The 24,458-nt window shown below is 43.8% G+C and overlaps 1 protein-coding gene and 1 pseudogene across 1 annotated transcript in view; one reads left to right on the forward strand and one right to left on the reverse strand.

Moving 5' to 3' along the window:
* Nucleotides 1-24,458, forward strand: part of LOC126101459 (hemicentin-2-like) — a 496,135-nt gene that overhangs the window by 294,964 nt on the left and 176,713 nt on the right. The gene's annotated exons all lie outside the window — the stretch shown is intronic.
* LOC126102436 (5S ribosomal RNA) lies at nucleotides 2,545-2,662 on the reverse strand (annotated as a pseudogene).

Genomic DNA, 24,458 nt, shown 5'->3' on the forward strand with positions numbered 1-24,458 from the left:
TGAAATGTAACGTCCATTGTTCAAAGTGCCGTCAGTGCGAACAAAAGGTGATTCAGACGTGTAACCAATGGCACCCCATACCATCGCGCCGGGTGATACGCCAGTATGGCGATGACGAATACACGCTTCCAATTTGCGTACACCGCGATGTCACCAAATACGCATGCGACCATCATGATGCTGTACACAGAACCTGGATTCATCCGAAAAAATGACGTTTTGCCATTCGTGCACCCAGGTTCGTCGTTGAGTACACCATCGCAGGCCCTCCTGTCTGTGATGCAGCGTCAAGGATAACTGCAGCCATGGTCTCCGAGCTAATAGTCCATGCTGTTGCAAATGTCGTCGAACTGTTCGTGCATATGGTTATTGTCTTGCAAAGGTCCCCATCTGCTGACTCAGGGATTGAGACGTGGCTGCACGATCCGTTACAGCCATGCGGATAAGATGCCTGTCATCTCGACTGCTAGTGACACTAGGCTGTTGGGATCCAGCACGGCGTTCCGTATTACCCTCCTGAACCCACCGATTCCACATTCTGCTAACAGTCATTCGAATTCGGCCAACGCGAGAAGCAATGTCGCGATACGGTAAACCGCAATCGCGATAGGCTACAATCCGACCTTTACCAAAGTCGGAAGCGTGATGGTACGCATCTGTCTTCCTTGCACGAGGCTTCACAACAACGTTTCAGCAAGCATCGCCGGACAACTGCAGTTTGTGTAAGAGAAATCGGTCAGAAACTTTCCTCATGTAAGCACGTTGCAGGTGTCGCCACCGGCGCCAACCTTGTGTGAATGCTCTGAAAAGCTGATCATTTGCATATCACAGCATCGTCTTCCTGTCAGTTAAATTTCGCGTCTGTAGCACGTCATCTTCTTGGTGCAGCAATTTTAATGGCCAGTGGTGTATGTACTTTGCGTATTAGAGCTTTGAAGTAACTGTGTCGCCAGACGAAATTTTTCATCGGATCGAGACTCGAACCCGGAATTCCCACATTACGCGAGCGTTCGCCTTAACATAGTTTTATTTTATTTTATTTTATTTTCAGAGGAACCTGCATGGCGCCTTAACAGAGGGTAGAGACAAAGTGGGTGGGGGTCACAATCCGAATCCTGGACGCCATGTCCCGTTCCCAATCCCAGAAACCAAGGAAAGCGTCGGGGACGTGGACTAGAGGTACATCTACGATTTATTTATTTACTTTACTTTTTTATATTCATTTTTTGTCAGTTTTTAAGGTATCATTAATACTACCGAGAATAGGAGGGTAGAGACGTATCTAGGAGGAGGGCGCGGCAAGATGCTAGACAGAGTAAGATTATTGACAAATAGTTTTTCGGAGAAGAAAATTCTGATGATCAGAGAATGTACCGGTTCTAAGAGAGGAAGAGGCTGGGATCAATTACTCCTGGCAGGAACGCCCCAGCTTTGGGGTTGGTTAAGGAAGACATCACAAAAGGAACTGAAGCTAAACTGTCTGTGTGGTTGGGGGTTTGGGACAGCTGCACAATGGTGTTCATTAAGGAAGTGCCAAAAATCAAGAATATTTTTGTCGTCGCAACAAACAAGCAGTAAACTGTCGACACCTTCGGCTATCCGAACACGTCTCTCGTCCGGCCTAAACCTCTATATGTCGCACACTACAGATTAGTGTCCCATGTCCATTATTCGTTAACGGCCCTCTTTTATTCTCTCGGAAGGTCGGACATCAATGCGCATCTGTAGTGAAAACTCGATGTGCCCTCAGGACCATGTTGTATAGGTATGGTGTCTGATCTTTCGGACATGTAGGGTACATGGGCACGGGACACTGTTATGTGCGGCAACAGCATCTTGAGATTTCGGTCGGTGGGATACGTGCTCGGATACCTGAACGGTTAACACGACCGATCACGTAAAGCGCCCCTTCCGGTATAAATTTTCATGTTACTTGGATGTCCCATTGCAAAAAGTTAGAAATCTCTTTCGTCAAGTATGAAATACGTGTGCCCTGCACTATAACTGGCCTGCACGGGTCAAAGCTTCCGCGAGCCTCTAAGACATACCTGCCAAATCCTTTTCAGAAACTGGACCGCTGTGGTCGGACCGCCCTTTGAGTTGACAACTGGCTTCTGCATGGCGCAAGAGTACGCAATCTGAAAGACGTTGTAGTGAAAGAGGAAGTGTTTGACAGAATGTCGTAATAATTAAGCAGACAGTGTAAAGCTGTATTCTTACAAATGCAGCACATCTTACAAGTCTGTACCCCAATTCAAAGTATAACGATTAACATTGACCAGCACTTATGTTCGATTATATACGTACTTCACATGCATAGTTTCACGGAACTTTGAAGCAGTATAATTAGCACTCCGTCTTCAAGCCACAACTGGCCCATCGGGACCATCCGACCGCCGTGTCATCCTCAGATGACGGTGCGGATAGGAGGGGCGTGTGGTCAGCACGCCGCTCTCCCGGCAGTTATGACGGTTTTCTTTGACCGGAACCGCTACTATTCGGTCGAGTAGCTCCTCATCACGAGGCTGTGTGCACCCCGAAAAATGGCAACAGTCCATTGCGGCCCGGATGGTCACCCATCCAAGTGCCGGCCACGTCCGACAGTGCTTACCTTCGGTGATCTGATGGGAACCGGTGGATCCACTGCGGCAAGGCCGTTGCCCCAAGAAGTATTAGATGTTAAAATGAATAAAACTGATGAATATATAGCTGAATGGAAGTTCGTTAACCCAATATAATTGTAATTACTGACGTCTTTGTTGACTTGCGTTGTTGGTGTCGCAACGTTTTTACTTGTACCTTCTGGTTCATCTCGGTATAAAAGTTATCACTACTGTTATTACAGAGAAAAAGTAATTACCTAGTCGGAATTACGTGTGGATTGCATAATGTTTTGAAAAATATGAAAATGGAATTGGATTGACCGGAGTATAAATCTGCTTAACCTTAAATGTAAAGCCATCTTACAAGCGCTAGTATTTCATAATTATTCTAAACATATACTGACGTGTTGCAGACTTACTTACATTGCTGTTACATATAGCTGTTGTAGTTTACGGCTGACAAGGTGTAATGGTCGCAGCATCCTCAGCAATTACAGAAATTAAAATCTGCGTGACCACCGTCGGTGTATGTCGTACCGACAGAAATCCCTACAAAAGTGATAAAGTTAACGTACGTTGAGGTACAAACTTACTTATTATTACTGTTGTAACTTTTAAATGTTTCATCCTGATAGCATGAGTGGGCCTGTAATAAAACCTCTGTTGCAAGATGGTGTCTATCACGGATAGTGACTTAGATCAGAATTAACATCGCAACAACTTTACATAGGCCTACTTTCAACATCCCTGTGACAGCATTACTTCACAGTATAATGTGTTTGTATCCGCATTTCGTACGAATAAACTGCTGGTCGCTTTAATTCTGGCGGTTAGAATTCTCGAAAAAAACTAACATAGTACGCCTATTTTCTGAACTATGTCGACTTATTAGTACCAATACCCACAGGCAGAAAAACCTTGACGCGTAGTTGTGTGTGACAAGAGCTGTGAGGGTTTCGCGTAGTTTGTTGTTATTTGTAGTGTGACTTAGGGACAATGGTAGAACGAACTTGTATTCTGGAGGACGATGATTTCATTTTGTATCTAGGCATCCAGATTGTAAATTCCGTTGAAATGTGTAAGTCGCTTAACGCGAATGCCAGGATAAATCCTTTGAAAGGGCTGCGGCCAATATCTTTCCTTCTCTCTCTACAGTCATAGCCTGTGGCCCTTCTCAAATGACCTTGTAACGGAATGTTTCAGTATGGTGGATACACGAAACTGAGTACCAACTTCCGTCACTCCGAAGTTAACCAATAATCATGAAGCCAGCTGACAGTAAAGCAATTCGGTTTGTTTTGTTAGAATATTCCATTGCAGCCAGCATATGGGGCCCGTCAATGTTTGTACCATCCATCAAGAAATATAAAAAATAAAATATCACACATTTATTCAGAGAAATAAACAATGAAATATGACACAGTACAAAAAAAAGTATTTTATATGATGAAAAGTATGTGCCAGCTCCCTAAAAATTATTTAGTTACGTCAGTGTACCCCATGAAAGTTTGACCAACGCTCAATATACGTCGCCAACTGTATGCAAGCCACTAAATTCGTAAATGGTTTTATTTGTTCTGTCATTTCGCTTGTGAGTCTGATGAAATAATAATTTGATTTACAACTTACAAGAAGCCGTTGTACGTCATCACGAGATATATGATTACGGATAAATTACTGAGAGTGTGATTTTATTTTGTTGTAATTGTATCACCAAAAAGGAGTAGGCTACCTAATGATAATCAACAATGATATTCCATTTTCGTAATTTTATCATTCTGGCAGTTCCATAAATTTGAACGCTATATGAAATATTCAACAGCTAAATTTAGTTCCAGTTTAACCCCTTCAAAAACATAACCAAGTCCAGCAGAAGGAACCAAAATTATGATAAATAAATCAAAATCCTTTGCGATTCATGCATTATATAGAGTTCTCAAGTGTATTGTATTTCCATATTTAAACCGTAAACAGTATATATTTTGTAGGTGGATTTATTTTCACAAAATTTGGCAGCTATTTCACTTTAATTGTATGAATATTTATGAATTATTTGGCTGTTACAAAGGTAAATACAATTATTTATGGAAAACTAAAAAGATACTCTAAATCTGGGACGACCCCGTAATTATAACTTGGTATCTACTGCTTCTGTTTCTTTATTTGTTTAATTTTTTAAAATTTGTTTAAAGAGCTTTTAGAGAGTGGTTACTAAAACGCACGGAGTTTGACATCTACTGAAGACAAATCGTTACAGTGTGGTTATATTATCCGTCAGGAAAGGACAGATGCTGTTTTCTTGAAGCAAAAGGTATGGTGTTTTCTTTCTTGTGAGGTAGTCGTACTTATTTCTTTTAAACATGCTGTTCACAGTAGTAGCTACAAGCCGCTCCAACTGATCTACGATTGAGTTTACTGTATCTCCTGTGACAGGCGAGTAGCTGGACTACATTCACACGCCCACTTCCCAGCTGTGCCGCTTTTGCTTTAACGGCAGTGCTTCACACTAGCGGCAAGCTGTCAATAGATAGGAGCTCCGCCTCGCTACCATTGTGGAACTCTCAGGGCACACAGACTGTCGCTGATATCGGAGGGCGCCGTATTGCCCAGTTCAGCATCGACACCCACATTTTGTTCGCTAAAAGAGGACACTCGCTGTCCACTGCACGGAACATCTCTCTCTGCCAATTATTAATGAATATCCGGCAAAATTTGGACAGCTGTTTCGTTGGTGTCAGAGTTTTACATTTTTCTCGCTTTAATTGGTGATATGTCGTGTAACGTCTTCATATTACAATGTAGGAGCGTGGACGAGAGCATTCCACCAATGTATTTCTCTTGGCCTTCCTCCTTAAAAGTTTACCCTCATGTTTCACCTCATAACTACTCAATTTGTCATTCTGTATGAGGTATGCTTTTCCAAGTGTTACGTATGCAAAGCAATATGGGTTCATTTAAGCAGTTATTTCGTTTATTACTTATAGATGCATGTATTGCTTGTTCGAGGGTCACTCTAAAAGCAATGCAGCATATTATTTTAAAACACCAGCATTGTTCTACAACTTCGCTATTCACGAAGATCACAGAAAAAATCTTACTGCTCGTGTTCAGATTCAATTCGACCTGTTCCCGCAGGTTGAGCTGTTGTATGATCATGTCAGTCGCAGCTGCTCCAATTGGCGTGGACTCATAAAGTCGTTGGAGGTCCCATGCAGAAATATTGTGCCATACTGCCACTATAGCCATCCACAGTAAACTCTCTCAAGTTGGTTCTTATTTGTCTGGAGCAACGTGCTGCAATGCACTTCCTGGGATGTGAGACCGAGACAGTGGCAGATGTTCTCTGCAAACTGAATGAAGTGTATGGGGATGACGCTGTCGATCGTAGTAAAGTTTTGCAAGCAAATTACCTGGTGAAGGTGGACACGTCAGTACCAGGGACCTCCTGCACAGCTGTAGCTCGTGCACCACACAGATTCCTGACAATGTGCAGCGTGTTCACAGAGTATACACTTGTTGTAGCTGGGATTCACAGTCGTAACAATTTTTTTGAAGGACATCATCCTTACGCCAGTGACTGTTATAAGTTTTTATTGCACAGTCTGATTTTGACTGACAAACGCACAGCAGTGACGAACTGCCAATCCAAGTGGAAGCATGAGAAGCGGTTATGTTTAGAATATTGAGACAGTTGAAGATAAAAAAGAGCTGGGCTGACGAATGCTCACAAAGAAACCTGCGGAGAGCTTTCGGGTCAGTACGAAAATTGTGGAGGTGACTACCTTGTGGGGTCTGTAAGGAGGGGGGGGGGGGGGGGGCGAGACCTGGCTGCATCACTTTGAAAATCAGAGAAAAAGGAGTCGATGGGATGGTATCTCGATAACTCGCCAAACAAGGAGAAATTCAAAACGGCGCCTTCAGCAGTAAAATGACGGCTTAGAACCGGATACGAAAAGGCAATCGACGTAATGGCATCTTGAAAAATCGCCAAAGAAGAAGAAATTCAAAACTGGGCCTTCAGCGATAAAATGATGGCTAGTGTGTTTTACTTGTAAAGCTCATGCCGCACGGAACCATTATCAATTCTGCTACATATATGCGTTCTACAAGACTTGCGAAAACAGTGTTTTGATGTTGCATGACAACACCCGGCCACATTTAAGCTAGAAAGCCACTATCGGGAACAGAAACCTTGGGTGCACAATGAGAACTCCCAGTTGGCTTCTTGCCGTTTGTATGTGTATGTGTGTGTGTGCGTGTGTGTGTGTGTGTGTGTGTGTGTGTGTGTGTGTGTGTGTGCTTGCGTTCTTGCGTCTGTGTGTTTGCGGTCACAAGGGATTCAGAGAGGTCAGTGCAGTCTGCATACAACACTCGCGAACGCAAAGCGCAATTAACTTTACCAGCAAATTAGCATGTAATAAATTAAATAGTGAAACGTGTGAGACAGTCGGGGTTCAACAGTAATTAGTGCAATCTGCTTGCACACGGAATACGATTAATTTCACCAGCATATTAGTACCTTGCGAAATTATAACGACGAAGATTGATTCTGAAAAACCCGAACAATCTCTCTGCTACGTGCAGCAGCAGGAGAATTTCTGTTTGCCAATAAGAAAAATTAATAAAATTATACAACCCAGAAATGAAGGAACTGTCTTCTACTGCTTAACCAATAACGTTACAGGTAGTGGCACCTGTTTAGCTCTGGAACACCAGCACACTGAACATACAGTTCGGAGATATAAAACAATCTGACCATATTTGTTTCAAATGAAGGAAGTGTCGCTCATCAAATTAGCTGTAGGACAGCTCGAATGAAAATAATCATTCAAATGAACGTGATTTTTTCTTTAATGCACAGTGTCTGTTTCTTTGAAAGATCAGATACCGGGCAGATATACAAACTGAAGGGTGATAACTGCGATCAGTTGCAGCCGGGCATTAAGAGGAATCAGAGGCGACGAACGAAAATGGGAACTCCTGCTTACTGGGCAGGTGCGGTAACCACTGCGCCATCCGCGACATAGCGTTATCGCAACTGTATGGACTATTTCGGTACGCCTCCCGGCCTATAGAGTCACACATTTTCGGTGCGAATTTTTGTTCGTGGTCGCTGATTCCGATTACTGTTTCACCAGAGCTGATATCAGTGATTCCCATTCAATGTACACAGAACGTGAATTTATTGAGTCAAATTAATTTGATTCACACATCAAGCGTTGGCAAATTCAAGATCTTTTCTCAACCAACTACACTCCTGGAAATGGAAAAAAGAACACATTGACACCGGTGTGGTCAGACCCACCATACTTGCTCCGGACACTGCGAGAGGGCTGTACAAGCAATGATCACACGCACGGCACAGCGGACACACCAGGAACCGCGGTGTTGGCCGTCGAATGGCGCTAGCTGCGCAGCATTTGTGCACCGCCGCCGTCAGTGTCAGCCAGTTTGCCGTGGCATACGGAGCTCCATCGCAGTCTTTAACACTGGTAGCATGCCGCGACAGCGTGGACGTGAACCGTATATGCAGTTGACGGACTTTGAGCGAGGGCGTATAGTGGGCATGCGGGAGGCCGGGTGGACGTACCGCCGAATTGCTCAACACGTGGGGCGTGAGGTCTCCACAGTACATCGATGTTGTCGCCAGTGGTCGGCGGAAGGTGCACGTGCCCGTCGATCTGGGACCGGACCGCAGCGACGCACGGATGCACGCCAAGACCGTAGGATCCTACGCAGTGCCGTAGGGGACCGCACTGCCACTTCCCAGCAAATTAGGGACACTGTTGCTCCTGGGGTATCGGCGAGGACCATTCGCAACCGTCTCCATGAAGCTGGGCTACGGTCCCGCACACCGTTAGGCCGTCTTCCGCTCACGCCCCAACATCGTGCAGCCCGCCTCCAGTGGTGTCGCGACAGGCGTGAATGGAGGGACGAATGGAGACGTGTCGTCTTCAGCGATGAGAGTCGCTTCTGCCTTGGTGCCAATGATGGTCGTATGCGTGTTTGGCGCCGTGCAGGTGAGCGCCACAATCAGGACTGCATACGACCGAGGCACACAGGGCCAACACCCGGCATCATGGTGTGGGGAGCGATCTCCTACACTGGCCGTACACCACTGGTGATCGTCGAGGGGACACTGAATAGTGCACGGTACATCCAAACCGTCATCGAACCCATCGTTCTACCATTCCTAGACCGGCAAGGGAACTTGCTGTTCCAACAGGACAATGCACGTCCGCATGTATCCCGTGCCACCCAACGTGCTCTAGAAGGTGTAAGTCAACTACCCTGGCCCGCAAGATCTCCGGATCTGTCCCCCATTGAGCATGTTTGGGACTGGATGAAGCGTCGTCTCACGCGGTCTGCACGTCCAGCACGAACGCTGGTCCAACTGAGGCGCCAGGTGGAAATGGCATGGCAAGCCGTTCCACAGGACTACATCCAGCATCTCTACGATCGTCTCCATGGGAGAATAGCAGCCTGCATTGCTGCGAAAGGTGGATATACACTGTACTAGTGCCGACATTGTGCATGCTCTGTTGCCTGTGTCTATGTGCCTGTGGTTCTGTCAGTGTGATCATGTGATGTATCTGACCCCAGGAATGTGTCAATAAAGTTTCCCCTTCCTGAGACAATGAATTCACGGTGTTCTTATTTCAATTTCCAGGAGTGTATGTCGGTGGCTTTCCCTCTGCTATGATTCCAGGAAACGCCCAAACCTTTCTCTCAAGATCTTCAGGAGCCGCCCGAAGAATGGCCCAGCACGCAGCAGAAAGGTATCTAGAAGTCCCGACGGCCCAGAGAACAGCCCTCTCGGCTGGCTGTTCTCATGCTGCTTAGACCTCGCATGCGAAAAATTATGGGAAGCAACACTGTTCGACCACAGGAAGCTTCAAGCATGTGGGCGCGCACGCACTTCTCGTCCCACCAGCGCGGAATTTTAGTGCACACAGGATTTCGCCTACACCTGCTTATCCTACCTCCAGAAAGGCCCGGTCAATACAACACACAATGCAGTTATTAAAGCTCGCGTAGTGACATGGTTCAAATGGTTCAAATGGGTCTGAGCACTATGGAACTTAACATCTGTGGTCATCAGTCCCCTAGAACTTAGAACTACTTAAACCTAACTAAGCTAAGGACATCACACACATCCATGCCCGAGGCAGGATTCGAACCTGCGACTGTAGCAGTCGCGCGGTTGCGGACTGAGCGCCTAGAACCGCTAGACCACCGCGGCCGGCGTAGTGACATGTGAGAAATCAGTATCGTCACAATAGCACTGAGACATTCACCTTAACAGGCCTGATTTGGCGCTGAGTGACTCCTACCTCTTCTGTAAACTGAACGAATTTCTTCATGGAATGAGATTTAAAAACGATGGCTCCTTTGTGGAGGCTATTCAAAAGTGGCTTAGGCGTACTGGTCCTGACTTCTGTCACGCTTGTGTACGGGCGTAGTTTCATGGTACGTGAGAGAATTGAGAGGGACGAAGAGTGTGTAGCACAATGACATTTCGACTGTATCAACGTTCTGTAAATACATCAAAAGTATGGAAAATAAATTGGATGTTTAAAAACTTTTGGCTATTTCTTTTCAAATGACTCCTGTATATTGATCATACTCTATGTACATACTAAACAAGCGAAGAGTGCCCAGTATTAACGACATTCTTTCCTGTTCCATTCCAGTAAAGACAGCATGCCTCCCGTACACATTAGATCGAAGCGAAATATGTGATGGATCCAGTCACATTGTTGTCGAGTTTTCCTCCAGTACCACTTCTTTATAAGCTGTTATTCATATTTACCTGGAAGGGTGCAAAAGGTTGAAATAAACAGCTCACATAATGCGCAAAAATCAGCATGTGCCTCAAACTGGGAAGGTATCAAGAACGGCGTCCCACATGTACCAATCTTCTGTTCATTATTGTTCTTGAAACACTCTGTTAACAAAAGTATCCGGAAACCGGGCAGAAAATGACTTACAAGTTCGTGACGCCCCCCATCGGTAATGCTCGAATTTAGTATGGTGTTGGTCCACCCTTAGCCATGATGACAGCTTCCACTCTCTCAGGTATACGTTCAATCATATGTTGGAAGGTTTCATGGGGAATGGCAGCCCATTCTTCACGGAGTACTGCATTGAGGACAGGTATCGATGTCGGTCGGTGAGGCCTGGCACAAAGTCGGTATTTTATTTATTATTTATTGCCAAATTATAGACCTGTTACCTGATGTTTAAAACAGGTCGTACATCTTACAATTTTCGTTTTTCACTTTTTACAGTTTTCTTTCGTTTTCTTATCTACAACATTTACAATGAATGATACCTTTCAAAATAACAATAATTTAAGGTAGAAATATAAATAAAATTTTGTTGTTTTTAGGAAGAATATAAATAGAAGATAGGATAGATGAGAGATTTGTTAGTACTATCACCGAATGTGACTGACGGTGAATACCTCGGAATTGTTTCTTCGAGCCGTTGACCGCCAGTCACACACACACACACACACACACAAATGGTTATTAGTAGAGAAATAATGTTGCTTATCCTATTTGTTACTAATCCTATGTATTAACTACTTTAGGTGCCCATCCATGTACAGCATTTGGTGTTTTCTTGGCTAGATTGCCAGCAATTTGCTTATTTACTGTCACATCTCAGCTTCCTCCTCCTGTTCCTCCTCATTGTCACTATTTTCGTTGTCACTGTGGGTATCGCTGTCCATTCTCTGGAGATTTCTGTTACGCTGCACATAGGCATGTCTGTGATGTCGTGTCCGCATACGCTCTTCATGTGTTGTTTTTCAAATACTGTTTGTCAGTGCGTTTAATTGTGCCCATTGTTCTTCGTTTCTTATTGCTGTGTATATATCTATGTCTGTATCTGTGTAATCTAAGTGTAGTGTATGTCTATTGTTCGCGTATTGCCCGCAGAAAAAGACAGTGTATTCTGGGGAACCTTCTTCCCCGCATGTGCATGTAGGTGTCTGCCTCAGACTCACGCGGTTTAAGTGCGTGGGATAAGGTCCGCGCCCGGTTAAGAAATGTACCATACCGCGGCTGGGATCGATATGTCTCATTCTCAACCGCTCCCTTATGTCAGGAAAGAAGTCGTGCAGTCTCCGTCCCTTATCACTTACAACCCACTCACCTTGCCAAGTCGGTATTCCAAAACATCCCATAGGTGTTCTGTAGAAATCAGACCAGGATTCTGTGCAAGGATGTTATTGTCGCGTAACCACTCCGCCACAGGCCGTGCATTATGAACAGGTCTTCGATCGTGTTGAAAGATGCAATCGCCATCCCCGAATTGCTCTTAAACAGTGCGAAGCAAGAAGGTGCTTTAAACATCAGTTTAGCCCTGTGCTGTGATAGTGCCACGCAAAAAAACCAGGGGTGCAAGCCCTTCTGCATGAAAAACACGGCCACGTCATAACACCACCGCTTCCGAAATTTACTGTTGTCACTACACACGACGGCAGATGACTTTCACAGGGCATCGCCATATAGACACCCTGAAGTGTGTACTGAGAATAATAGTTGTAGCCGAAACTTTCGTATGGCATCATATTTTGGGGTAATTCATCACTATGGTGGTAAGACACAAAAAAGCGTAATCAGAATAATAGTTGCAGCTGAAGCAAGATCAATTTGCCGACTTTTATTCAAGAAACTAGGCATATTGACAGAAGTTTCACAGTATACATATTCACTTATGAAACAGTTATTAATAACCCATCCAAGTTTAAAAGGTATAGCAATGCGCACAGCTTCAACACGAGCAAAGAGGCTGATCTTCGCCATTTTGGGTTAAACCTAACTTTACCTCAGAATGGGGTGAATTATGCTGCCACAAAAGTCTTTAGTCACTTACCAAATAGCATGAAAAGTCTGACGGATAGCCAACCAATATTTAAATACAAATTAAAGGACTTTCTTATTGACAACTCCTTCTGCTCAATAGAAGAATTTTTGGGTATAAATAAGCACTCTTTGTTTTAATGCTTGAATTATAGCATGCACAGAAACCTTTTTGTTAAACTGCCACGTTCCACATTATTACGAAGTGTCGTATTCATGCTCTGTGGAACAAGTCTGTGGCTCCTGCAAGATGCAATTTCCGCACCCACACTACTACAGAAGTCAGACAGACGCTCCTAACGTTCTAAAGAGAAATGCCTGAAAAACTTTCAGCAATAAATATCTGCTGGGGTCGTCCGCTGCAAGGAAATGACACAAAAATTCACAAAATTTCTTAAGTAACTAGTGGGATACTTGGGTACTGGAGTAGTACTAGTTAGTGAAAGAAAAACATGAAACTAACGAAAATTATTATTTTTTTGCAAAAAATCTGAGAAATCGCAATGGCACTTTTAGTTATGAACTGAACAAGTTATTTCCGGTTTCTTATCGGAATGTGAAGTTACCTCTTAATGATAAGATTCGCTAATGAAATTTCTATACGAAGTTTAAGGTTGTCATTGACTTGGCAGAATGGCTGAGAGCCGCGCCTACTCAAAGTGAATAATTATTTGTTAGAATGTTGCTAGGTATGGTCAAGGCTGTTGCATGTGAAATGCAGTGAAGTGTACTGTTGTGGAGGAAATATGGGGCTCGCAAGAGCTGTAGTGCACAATACCGTAATCTGCGATGAGTGCTGTCAGCGCCGCTCGCTGCTGACAAATAAGATAATTCTCGTTCTATGTGGATTGACCTTCACCAATCAAACTCTCCCTACGACCTTGATGAAGTCAAGGACTCCTATTCGCCCCTAGTCTAACTATTGGCGTGGTACACCGGTCAGATAGCCAGTCCACCGCGATGCCACTCAAAAATTCGCTCGCATATGTTTAACTATAACTCTGTCCGTTCACACCGCACAATAAGTGTGGCGCCCAACACAGTGGACAACGCTTAATCGCAAGCACAATATAGAGTCGATTTGCTCTCGACAGAGGTGCTCTCCCAGTGAAGTACTGAGGAGAGACTTGTTCCTCGCTCTTTGAGGACACGTACGAGCGCGCACGCTCTCGTTACATGTTATCGCTCCAAGAATGACAATGGAACGGCCTCTCTCCATGCCAGACGTGAAGGGGTATATCTATTGGTCTCTTCCATTACTTCTTCAGCTCAAGGTGTCAGGAATATCGTCGGCCATTTAGCATTGCTCTTCTAAAACGGGAGAATGACGTTTCGTTTAAGGCGACCAATCCGGAAATCTGTAGCATCAGCGTTTGGCGTTTGCTGTCTCCCTGTGAAAACCTCTGAAACTGCATGCTATGTATGCGTTGGCGGGGCGCTCCCAAACAATGTAGGGGAATTTGCTTTTTAGCCGAACATGGGGTCGTTCTCCCTTTCACTTGGGCGAACGCTTTCTGCTCTACGGGCGGTCGCTGGCCGATGTAGATAGGTTGACTCGTCCTCTGAAGGAACCGGCCTCCTGGCGTGCGGTTTGCCCCTCCCGAACTAAAAGCTGTTGTGACCATCATGTATTGAATGTGTGTGTGTACACCAGCCTCGAGTATTTCAACCTTGGTGCACACTTGCGATTTATTTGTTATTTGCATATCATTTACATGAATTCATACAACATTGACTTTATGCTATCGAGTTTGGGTTCGAATGAAGCGTCTTGATGTGCGGAATATGATTGTGAGGGCGGAATATGTAAGCAATGAGGGTCAGGAGACCACGATGTCTTACACAAGTATTAATCTAATGTAATATGATAAAGCCTTCAGTGTTTCAGGAAAACACTGTAGCTCTTTATCCACATAATCTACATCATTTTCCGCAAGCTACCGAAGGGTGTGTGGTGGAGTGTACTTTTTGTACCACTAGCTGAGCCCTTCAACCGTGGGAGGAATGATTGCTGGTAAGCCTCTGTATTGAATTTTCTACTCACGGTCATTACGCGAGACGTGTGTGGGGAGAAGTAATATGTTGTCCGACTCTTTCCGGAAAGCACTGTCTTGAAATTTTAGTAGTAATTCGCTCCGTGATGCACAACGCCTCCCTTGTAATACCTGCCACTGGACTCTATTGAGAATCTCTCGTGCCGACTACATGCTCCCATGACGAAACGTTGCGCCCTTCGTAGGATTGTCTCTTTATCAGTCCTGTCTGGTAGGGATCCCATGTAGATGAACAATACTCAAGAATCGGTCGCATGAGCGAGTCCTCCTCGACCATCATCAAGTCACCTTTTGACAATGGCCGAGGAGAACTCGGCCGATAGGTCGTGGATTTTAAACCAATGGGCGCTGCTGGAAGCCCGAGAGAAATTTTATCAGTATATATCGCCGCGAAACTTTGCATTCGTATAATGAGTTACATTTCCTTAAGATTCTTTCTATGAATCTGAGTCTCGCATCTGCCTTTCTCACTATTTTACGTCTGCCAGAGCCTGCAGCGTTCATCAATACCCTGCAGGTTGTTCTGCAAATCGTTACTGTCCTTTGGCGTAGCTACTTTGACACATCCGCATCGTCTGTGAAAAGTCTTAGAGAGCATCCGACACTTCCTACTAGATCATTTATATAGGTTATAAACAGTAACGATCCTATAATACTTACTTGGAGTACGCCGGAAATTACCTTTACATCTGTCGATTTTGTTCCGTTAAGAGCCACGTGTTGAGTTCTGTCTGGAAGGAAGTTTTGAATCCAGTCGCAATTCTGCTCAGATACTCGATAAACCAGTATTTTTTTTTTTTACTAAAAGACAGTGCGGAACGGTGTAAAATACCTTCCGGAAGTTTCGGAACGCGGCATCAATATGAGCGCCACCGTCTACGGTGCTAACAAACAGAACTAGCTGATTTTCGAAAGTTTGCCGAATCCATGTTGATTTTTTATAGAGGACATTTTCCTTCTCCAAGAAATTCATAATTTTTTAGCGCAAAGCATATTCCATAATTCTACAACAGATTGGAATCAACGACAAAGGCCTATAATTGTGTGCAACTGTCCTACGACCATTCTTAAAAAAGGGAAATGACCAGCGCTTTCTTCCAGTCGCTAGGTACCCTTTGTTGCTCAAGCGATCTACGATAAATTACTGCTGGTAGGGGAGCAAGTTCTTTCGCATAAACTTTGTAGAATCTAATAGGTAGCTCATCTGGTCCTGGCGCCTTTCGACTACTAAGCGACTCTATTTAAGATTCCAGAGGCACTCAGGTCTCTACAAGACTACTGTGTGTACTTGAAACGAACTCCAAACTCAGCTCCAGTACGGCACATTTGTTCACAGAAAGGCAAAGAATGCTATTTTAGTAACAAATTTAGCAAACATTCCAAAATTCCTCCCATAAAAAGTCTATGTCTCCCGTCTGACTTCCTTGTCATTAATTTCTTAAATTCAGCCAGTTTCATAACGTCTCGTACTAGCATCCCGGATAGTTGAACTAGACGAAAGACTGCACGAATTTATCATTTCTTTATCTTTATTTTGCGTTTATCTATATTTTAGGAGAGCTTTCGTTTGGTACAACTCCAGGAAATACTGCCGGAGATACTGTACATTTTTTGAAATGAACTGACGACATTTTCTTCTAGATATTTTTAATGGCTCTCTCTGGATACACTGGAGCATAGAGTGGTATCAAAAGTATGAAAATAAAAGTACATCATAGGGAAAGAACTGATTTATTGGAACGGATAGTGGTGTTTATCATTTCTCATTGATGGTTGCGGCATAAATAGATTGTGCTCGTGATGAATTTTTCATATATTGATTTTTTATGGAATTGTGAGAGTGCTGTCACAAAAGGTTATCTATGCTGGAGAAAATGAGTGGATTAAGTTCTGAGACTAAGTGACAGTGATACTTAAATGGCACATAGGACGAGCATCCAGTGCGATCTGAAATGATACCGGGCCGCTCGAAAGGTTGGGTATTTTGAAAGACAATTTGAAACGTCCCCTTAGAAAAATTATAAATGGCTGTGCTGAAACTGACACACAATATTTTTAGCGCAACGCAATCTGACTTTCAAAAATCCCTACAAAAGAATGGCCCTGACTAACAATAATCTATACCTTTCATCAATCACTTACGTAACAAAAATCTTCGTTACTCGAACTACTGCAATACAGCGAGCGCCACTACTGCCAACTAAATAAAAGATTCAAACTACTAAAGGCACTAACCACTGATGGGCATAGTTAGCAAATGAAAGATTTTGATAGAGAACAAACAATGTATTTACCTTAATAGTGTTCAAAAGTCATAATATGACAGTCTTACAAATTTACTGTCTCTGATGGACACACGTCCATATCATCCTCTCTCAAAACCGCCATTTCTCTCCCCACATCCACCACTGCTGGCGGTTCACCTCCAACTGCGCAGCGCTACGCGCTGTTAACAGCCAAACTGCCCAACACTACAATACCAAATTCCAACAATGCAGACCAACCACAGCCTTTACACAGCACAGTCAGTGATTTTCACATAGAGCGCTTCGTGGCGTAACCAACATAAAAACCTAAACAGCCTACTTACAAATTTAATCTTATTGAATTATTTGTGGTTGGGGTGTGACATAAGGAGTTGTTAAAACTGAATGATGTGTCTGTGCGGCGGATTGGAGTTTTGCCTTGGTACAGAGTTTGAAAGCTTCGGGAATATAAAATTCGTTGCCCTGCTTTCCTAACAAAAATCATTAGTTCGAAATGAGTTATTGCGGATCAACTTACTGTCAGGGCTTTGACAATGCGATGAGCAACCCGTGAAAGAACACCCGAACTGCCGACAGCGAAAAATGTTGAGAGGCAAAATAAATAAAGGAATTTGATTGTAAGGTTCTTTCGACCGAAACATCAAGCGACACGTGGCCCAGACGCTACAAAGCGATCCTGGAAATTACAGAAGGGACATAGAGGCGGCAAAAGCACGGGGCTGGCGTACGGAGTACCACAGTGGCGAAAGAATCCTTAGATGCGAAATGTAACGGAGGCCCGTCAAAGGCATATTCAATAAATGTCGCTCGTCAGACGGCGGGCAGATCGTCTGCGAGCAGAAAGGAAACGGCTCTGCGACCCCTCCCACTGAGAACTTCTCGTTTCCTTTTTGTGAAGCCAGACCGATAAGCAAGCGTATGGGACACGAAGGTGAGAACGGACATTTTGAAAAAAAAACAAAACCACTCGTTAACCTCCCACACGTGCCCCACAGGACAGATTGTGCCCTCTTTAATTAGGATTGCCGTCCAGTTATACTGCCGAACAGCCGTTATCTTAGATACAAGTGAAACCGAGAATAAGGCTGCGGAATTACCAAGCGCTCAGGAAGGAAAACTCTTGTCACAGTCTTTGTAAGCTTCTGCTCACCAATCACTTTTTTCGTCTTTCTTATCTAGACTCTGCGACGCAAATCTGAGAAGAAAACATATTTGGGTAACACTGAAGGAGAATAATGGCGGTATCGGTGATTAACGTTTTACTGAACACACAAGGAAACACTTTAAAAAGTCTGTTAACAAGTCCACATCTGTTCTACCTTTGTGATAGACTAGAAACATAATTTAAATGTGTAATTCAAGCTATAGTACTTGTCCTCTATCAACTGAGGAAGTACACATTAGATACTTCTGTCCCAGTGTCATGTAAAGTCGATTTGGAGCGTGAGCTGTTTTAAAACTGAATGGCAGTTAAAAGCTGTTGCCTTAAACCGGACTAGAAACTTTGCCTTTCGTGGTCATTGCACTCGCTGATCCAACTAGCCTTCTTTTAAGGGTCGGCCGCTGTGGCCGTGCGGTTCTGGGCACTTCAGTCCGGAACCGCGCGAGTGCTACGGTTGGAGGTTCGAATCCAGCCTCGGGCATTGATGTGAGTGATATCCTTAGGTTTAAGTAGTTCTCAGAGTCATTTGAACCTTCTTTTGAAGTATGTTTCATTGTGCTGAAATACAATAAGCTACAGTTTTCAGATGTGAATGTAAAGCTTAATTATGTATACTAAATTGATGACGCATTATTAAAAAAGCACTTACACCAATTTACATTTCGTATAAAGAGAAATATAATTTCTCAAAGAACAATATACATGCGTTTTAATTTATATTTGCATAACATTTGTTTTATGTTTCCTTTATACAGGCTGTAAGGGGTATAATCGCAGATATTTTTATATGCGGTGCCTGAATATTGTGATGTGTTGGTTGTTTGCTTAACACAAATTTTACTATCTGCTGATTCCTACACTGTCATTCTGCACTACTGAGCGGGCCACGACTGTTAATATAGACTAACAGTTCTGCGTCTATAAGTCCACACTTCAACAACTGACCTGCCCCTGCCACATATACTTTGAGTCATTAGCCAACCTAAAAAGATACAAGTTGTAATGGCTATAATTATTAGGCTGCAAATGACGTAAATACTGATGTAATGTTGTTCAGTACACCGTCGTCCATCGTCAATAGAAATATCTGTGCTTATACCTATTACACCCTGTACAGATACAGAACTGCTTTTAGATATAACTTGATCGTTTTAAACGGTAGAATTGTAACAGTTGCCACAAAATACATATAACCATTCTACGGAATGTCTCCCTACAGTTCCAAGCGACACAGTTTTTCATCATAATCGCCAAGTAACTATAAACAGTGGTCGGACGTTCTATTTATCATTCAGTTCATCTCCTTGATCACAAGGCCTTTCAGAAACGCTGTGTGAGCGTCTTCATGGTTGGAAAATCTGTGGTAGCCGAAAAGATGAAAAGCGCATTGTACAAGATGTGGACCTCCCGTTCATCCCGGAGACATTGTTCCAATGTTTTTATTTACACTGTGTTTTCATGATATGAAACTACCTGAGGTCAGTATATTAAACTGCTCAGGACGGAATTCTTCTGAGGCGGTTGGTGCTGTGCTAACAGCGCTTAATTTGGCTGAGATCTGTGCTTATTGACCAGAGTTTATGATGAATGGTTTTCGTCTGGTCTAATAAATGATGTAGGACGTCTACTCCGTTAGGAAATGATTAATCACGTTTTGTCCACATACCCATAAGAAAGGTTTCAACGGGAGGGAGCAGAGCCCGAAGGTTGCTCTTCAAAATTATCCACGGCGTTACAAATCACTGGTCATAACTGCAGACCCAGGGCAATACTGTCGTTATGTTCGTAATGTTTCCCCCTTTACAGAAAGTAAGCAGTCATCAAAACGGACTGATAATGCCAGTTGTAAAGAGGCCACATAAAAGACGCAACATGTCAGATACGGGTGCATTCGGAAACAAGGAGACAAAGGCATACAGTTTGAAGCTCTTCGCAGTCTAGAAAACAAGCTGAGTCCACAGGGAACGGGAAATTAGGCTAATTTCTTTTAATGCAGGAAATTCTCAAACCACAAAATCACCAGTAGTAGTGGATTTTCGTGTTTATTGTTCCTCCACTCCTCCACAAACACTGAATTTACTTGAATCTTATGCCGTATCTGTTACTGAACTACTATTGGACTAATACTGTGTATCACACATAAGTAACATTTTGTTTTCTACCAACAAACTCGGACGCAGGCGACATGTGTCTTCCCTACTCCGTGGTCAAACGGGCTGTGCTCGTCCCACTCACTGACAATACACAGCTGTTGTCTGTTTACATAAATTAGCTCAGCTGTCGCATGTTTTTTTTGGTCATCAGTCTACTGACTGGTTTGATGCGGCCCGCCACGAATTCCCTTCCTGTGCTAACCTCTTCATCTCAGAGTAGCACTTGCAACCTACGTCCTCAATTATTTGCTTGACGTATTCCAATCTCTGTCTTCCTCTACAGTTTTTGCCCTCTACAGCTCCCTCTAGTATCATGGAAGTCATTCCCTCATGTCTTAGCAGATGTCCTATCATCGTGTCCCTTCTCCTTATCAGTGTTTTCCACATATTCCTTTCCTCTCCGGTTCTGCATAGAACCTCCTCATTCCTTACCTTATCAGTCCACCTAATTTTCAACATTCGTCTATAGCACCACATCTCAAATGCTTCGATTCTCTTCTGTTCCGGTTTTCCCACAGTCCATGTTTCACTACCATACAATGCTGTACTCCAGACGTACATCCTCAGAAATTTCTTCCTCAAATTAAGGACGGTATTTGATATTAGTAGACTTCTGTTGGCCAGAAATGCCTTTTTTGCCATAGCGAGTCTGCTTTTGATGTCCTCCTTGCTCCGTCCGTCATTGGTTATTTTACTGCCTAGGTAGCAGAATTCCTTCACTTCACTGACTTCGTGACCATCAATCCTGATGTTAAGTTTCTCGCTGTTCTCATTTCTACTACTTCTCATTACCTTCGTCTTTCTCCGATTTACTCTCAAACCATACTGTGTACTCATTAGACTGTTCATTCCGTTCAGCAGATCATTTAATTCTTCTTCACTTTCACTCAGGATAGCAATGTCAACAGCGAATCGTATCATTGATATCCTTTCACCTTGTATTTTAATTCCACTCCTGAATCTTTCTTTTATGTCCATCATTGCTCCCTCGATGTACAGATTGAAGAGTAGGGGCGAAAGGCTACAGCCTTGTCTTACACCCTCCTTAATACGAGCACCTCGTTCTTGATCGTCCACTCTTATTATTCCCTCTTGGTTGTTGTACATATTGTATATGACCCGTCTCTCCCTATAGCTTACCCCAACTTTTTTCAGAATCTCGAACAGCTTGCACCATTTTATATTGTCGAACGCTTTTTCCAGGTCGACAAATCCTATGAAAGTGTCTTGATTTTTCTTTAGCCTTGCTTCCATTATTAGCCGTAACGTCAGAATTGCCTCTCTCGTCCCTTTACTTTTCCTAAAGCCAAACTGATTGTCACCTAGCGCATTCTCAATTTTCTTTTCCATTCTTCTGTATATTATTCTTGTAAGCAGCTTCGATGCATGAGCTGTTAAGCTGATCGTGCGATAATTCTCGCACTTGTCAGCAAGTTAACTGTTCCAATCAAAGTAGTCCCACACTCAGGCAATGAGCGGAGGCAAGATTCTAGGGGAAGTAGTTTGGAATTGCGCTCCTCCCCCTTGTTTCGAAGTGTGAAGTGTGTACCTGCATCGTATGGGTGACGGTAATGGCACTCGTACAGTGCGTAGATTTGGGTTTATATTGTAATGGATGAAGGAATGGAACAGGGCGAAATCTGATGGCTGCACATAGCCCACTCCACTTGAATAGCGTCAAGGGAGCCGCTGAACTTAACATCCCCAACGCCGAGGACGGATCACCATCGACAGCGTCACATACCTTCACTTCAAGAGACAATGAGGAGAGACTGCAATTTAAACCAGGACATTGGAGCAAAGACTGGTGATCAAGAACTGTAGGTCATCAGCTCCTTTCCCCTTTTCACCCAAATACTGCCAGTGAGATGTTTTTAGCACTAGGATTCGAGAGTTAGCGATCTCGGCTGTGAAGATGTGTACGTTAACTACTACGTTGAAACGTTTCAAGTTTAACTAACAGCATCCACTGTATTATTTAATGCCAGTAGATGGCAGCGGTTTTCCTCAAAAGTGTTCTGTGAACAACATTTTAGTGATCCTAGATATGGTATCTTAATTTACTGAAGTTTAACACTGACACAACTGTATACAGAAGGAAACAGGGAGTATTTTCATTGTCATATACTTTGCTTTCCGTAGGCTTTAGAGTTGTGACATATATACTGCTATGAAAAGCACTGAAACAACTCCATGTTCGATATAAGAGTTCTTCTTTGATGCTATTTTGTCTGCTTGCGTGACTCTGTCGCTACTTAATTATTCAAAACACCTCCGATTAACCTCCTATGGCAGAGTGGATGCCGTTCGCTGCCTATACAGGGTGATTCTTTCTACCACGTAAAAACCCTCCGGATTGATCGATGAGAGGATAAGGAACAAAAAAAGATCTTATGAACTTATGTCCGGAAATGCATGGTTTCCATGACAGAGACCATTTATTCAAACTTAGATTGTTACATACACTGCGGTCTAATACGCGCTGTGCCATGCAGCCACAGTTACAGTATATGTTGAAAATGGTTTCCATGCTCCTCGACGCATGCGTGTATACGCCGTAGCACATTTTGCCTGAAATGTTGACATCGGCCGGGCTGCATCCGAACAGTGTCAGAGGCAGCATGAATTCCCTGGTCCAGTGTCTCCACGTCAGGAATGTGCTCTGCATACACGATGCTTTTGAGATGGCCCCATAACCAGAAATCGCACGAGTTGATCCCGCGGACGAGCAGACCATGCAACTGGACAACGTCTGAAACGTCCCCTTAGAAAAATTATAGATGACTGTCCTTAAACTGACACACAATATTTTTAGCGCAACGCAAACTGAGTTTCAAAAATCCCTACAAACGAATGGCCCTGACTAACATTAACCTATATCTTTCACAAATCACTTACCTCACCAAAAATCTTCGTTACTCGAACTACTGCAATACAGCGAGCGCCACTACTGCCAGCCAAATAAAAGATTCAAACTACTGAAGGCACTAACTACTGATAGGGATAGTTAGCAAATGAAAGATTTTGATAGAGAACAAACAATGTATTTACCTTAATAGTGTTGAAAAGTCATAATATACATACAGTTCATGACATCCAGTCTTACAAAATTCAAAACTCCGCCATTTCTCTCCCCACATCCACCGCTGCTGACGGCTCACCTCCAACTGCGCAACGCTACGCGCTGTTCACATCCAGCTGCCCAACACTACAATGGCAGACAACAATGCAAACTAGCCACAGACTGCACACAGCACACCCATTGATTTTCATACAGAGCGCTACGTAACGTTGCCAATAAGAAAACATAAACAACCTACTTACACGTCGTCCGACGCATCGACCAGGGAAGGCACGACTGAGATGCGTCCGGACGTTAAGGGCGAAGTGTTTCAAATGGTTCAAATGGCTCTGAGCACTATGGGACTCAACATCTTAGGTCATAAGTCCCCTAGAACTACTTAAACCTAACTAACCTAAGGACATCATGCCCGAGGCATGATTCGAACCTGCGATCGTAGCAGTCCCGCGGTTCCGGACTCAAGCGCCAGAAGGGCGAAGTGGGCTGGAGTACCATCGCATATCAGCCATATAACCCTTAGAATCGTCAGTGGCACTTCTTCCAGCAGGGGATGCAAAGACAGCTGCAAGAAACGCCGATAGTTCCGGCCTGTTAGGCGACGTGAAAGAAAGACTGGCCCCAAAATATAGTCGCAAATTATCCCGTCCCACACATTCCGGCTGCACCGACGGTGATGATTCACCGTCACCGTAATATCCTACAGCAGACTATGTTACAGATGGCTGTTATGAAAGTTGAAGTTACCACTCCACATAAAGGATGGGTGACACAAATCCCGGAATCGTGGCTGCCTGGTGAAGAAACAAGTGACAAAACTCCGCCTGATGTGGAATGTCTGTCGCTAGTAAGCTCTGCACACGCTGATAAGTGTGATAAGGGTAGTCATAACTGTCATGGAGAATGTTCCCCACGGTCGTCTGGGTTATTCTGTTTTGGCGAACCAATTGCCTGGTACTGACACGGCGGTCACCTTCCACGGTGTTAATAGCATTTTCCTCAAACTCTGGTGTCTGAAGATTTCGGCTGCGTCCCTCATTATGTCCTACGTCCTGAAACGATCCTGTCTCGGATAAACACTGTTGACTGTTGTCAACACTGACTGCTGTGATTATTGTCGGCGGGGATGGGTCTCCTGATACAAACTTGGTGCCCACCGCCCGTTGCCATCTACCTTCCGTAAGTAGACACCATGCTGACAAGCTCTCGATTCTAATATGTAACCATTTTTGCGGAACGCAGCATCACATCCACTACAAGGTGATTCA

Source organism: Schistocerca cancellata, chromosome 9 (genome assembly GCF_023864275.1).
Source record: "Schistocerca cancellata isolate TAMUIC-IGC-003103 chromosome 9, iqSchCanc2.1, whole genome shotgun sequence".
NCBI lineage: Eukaryota > Metazoa > Arthropoda > Insecta > Orthoptera > Acrididae > Schistocerca > Schistocerca cancellata.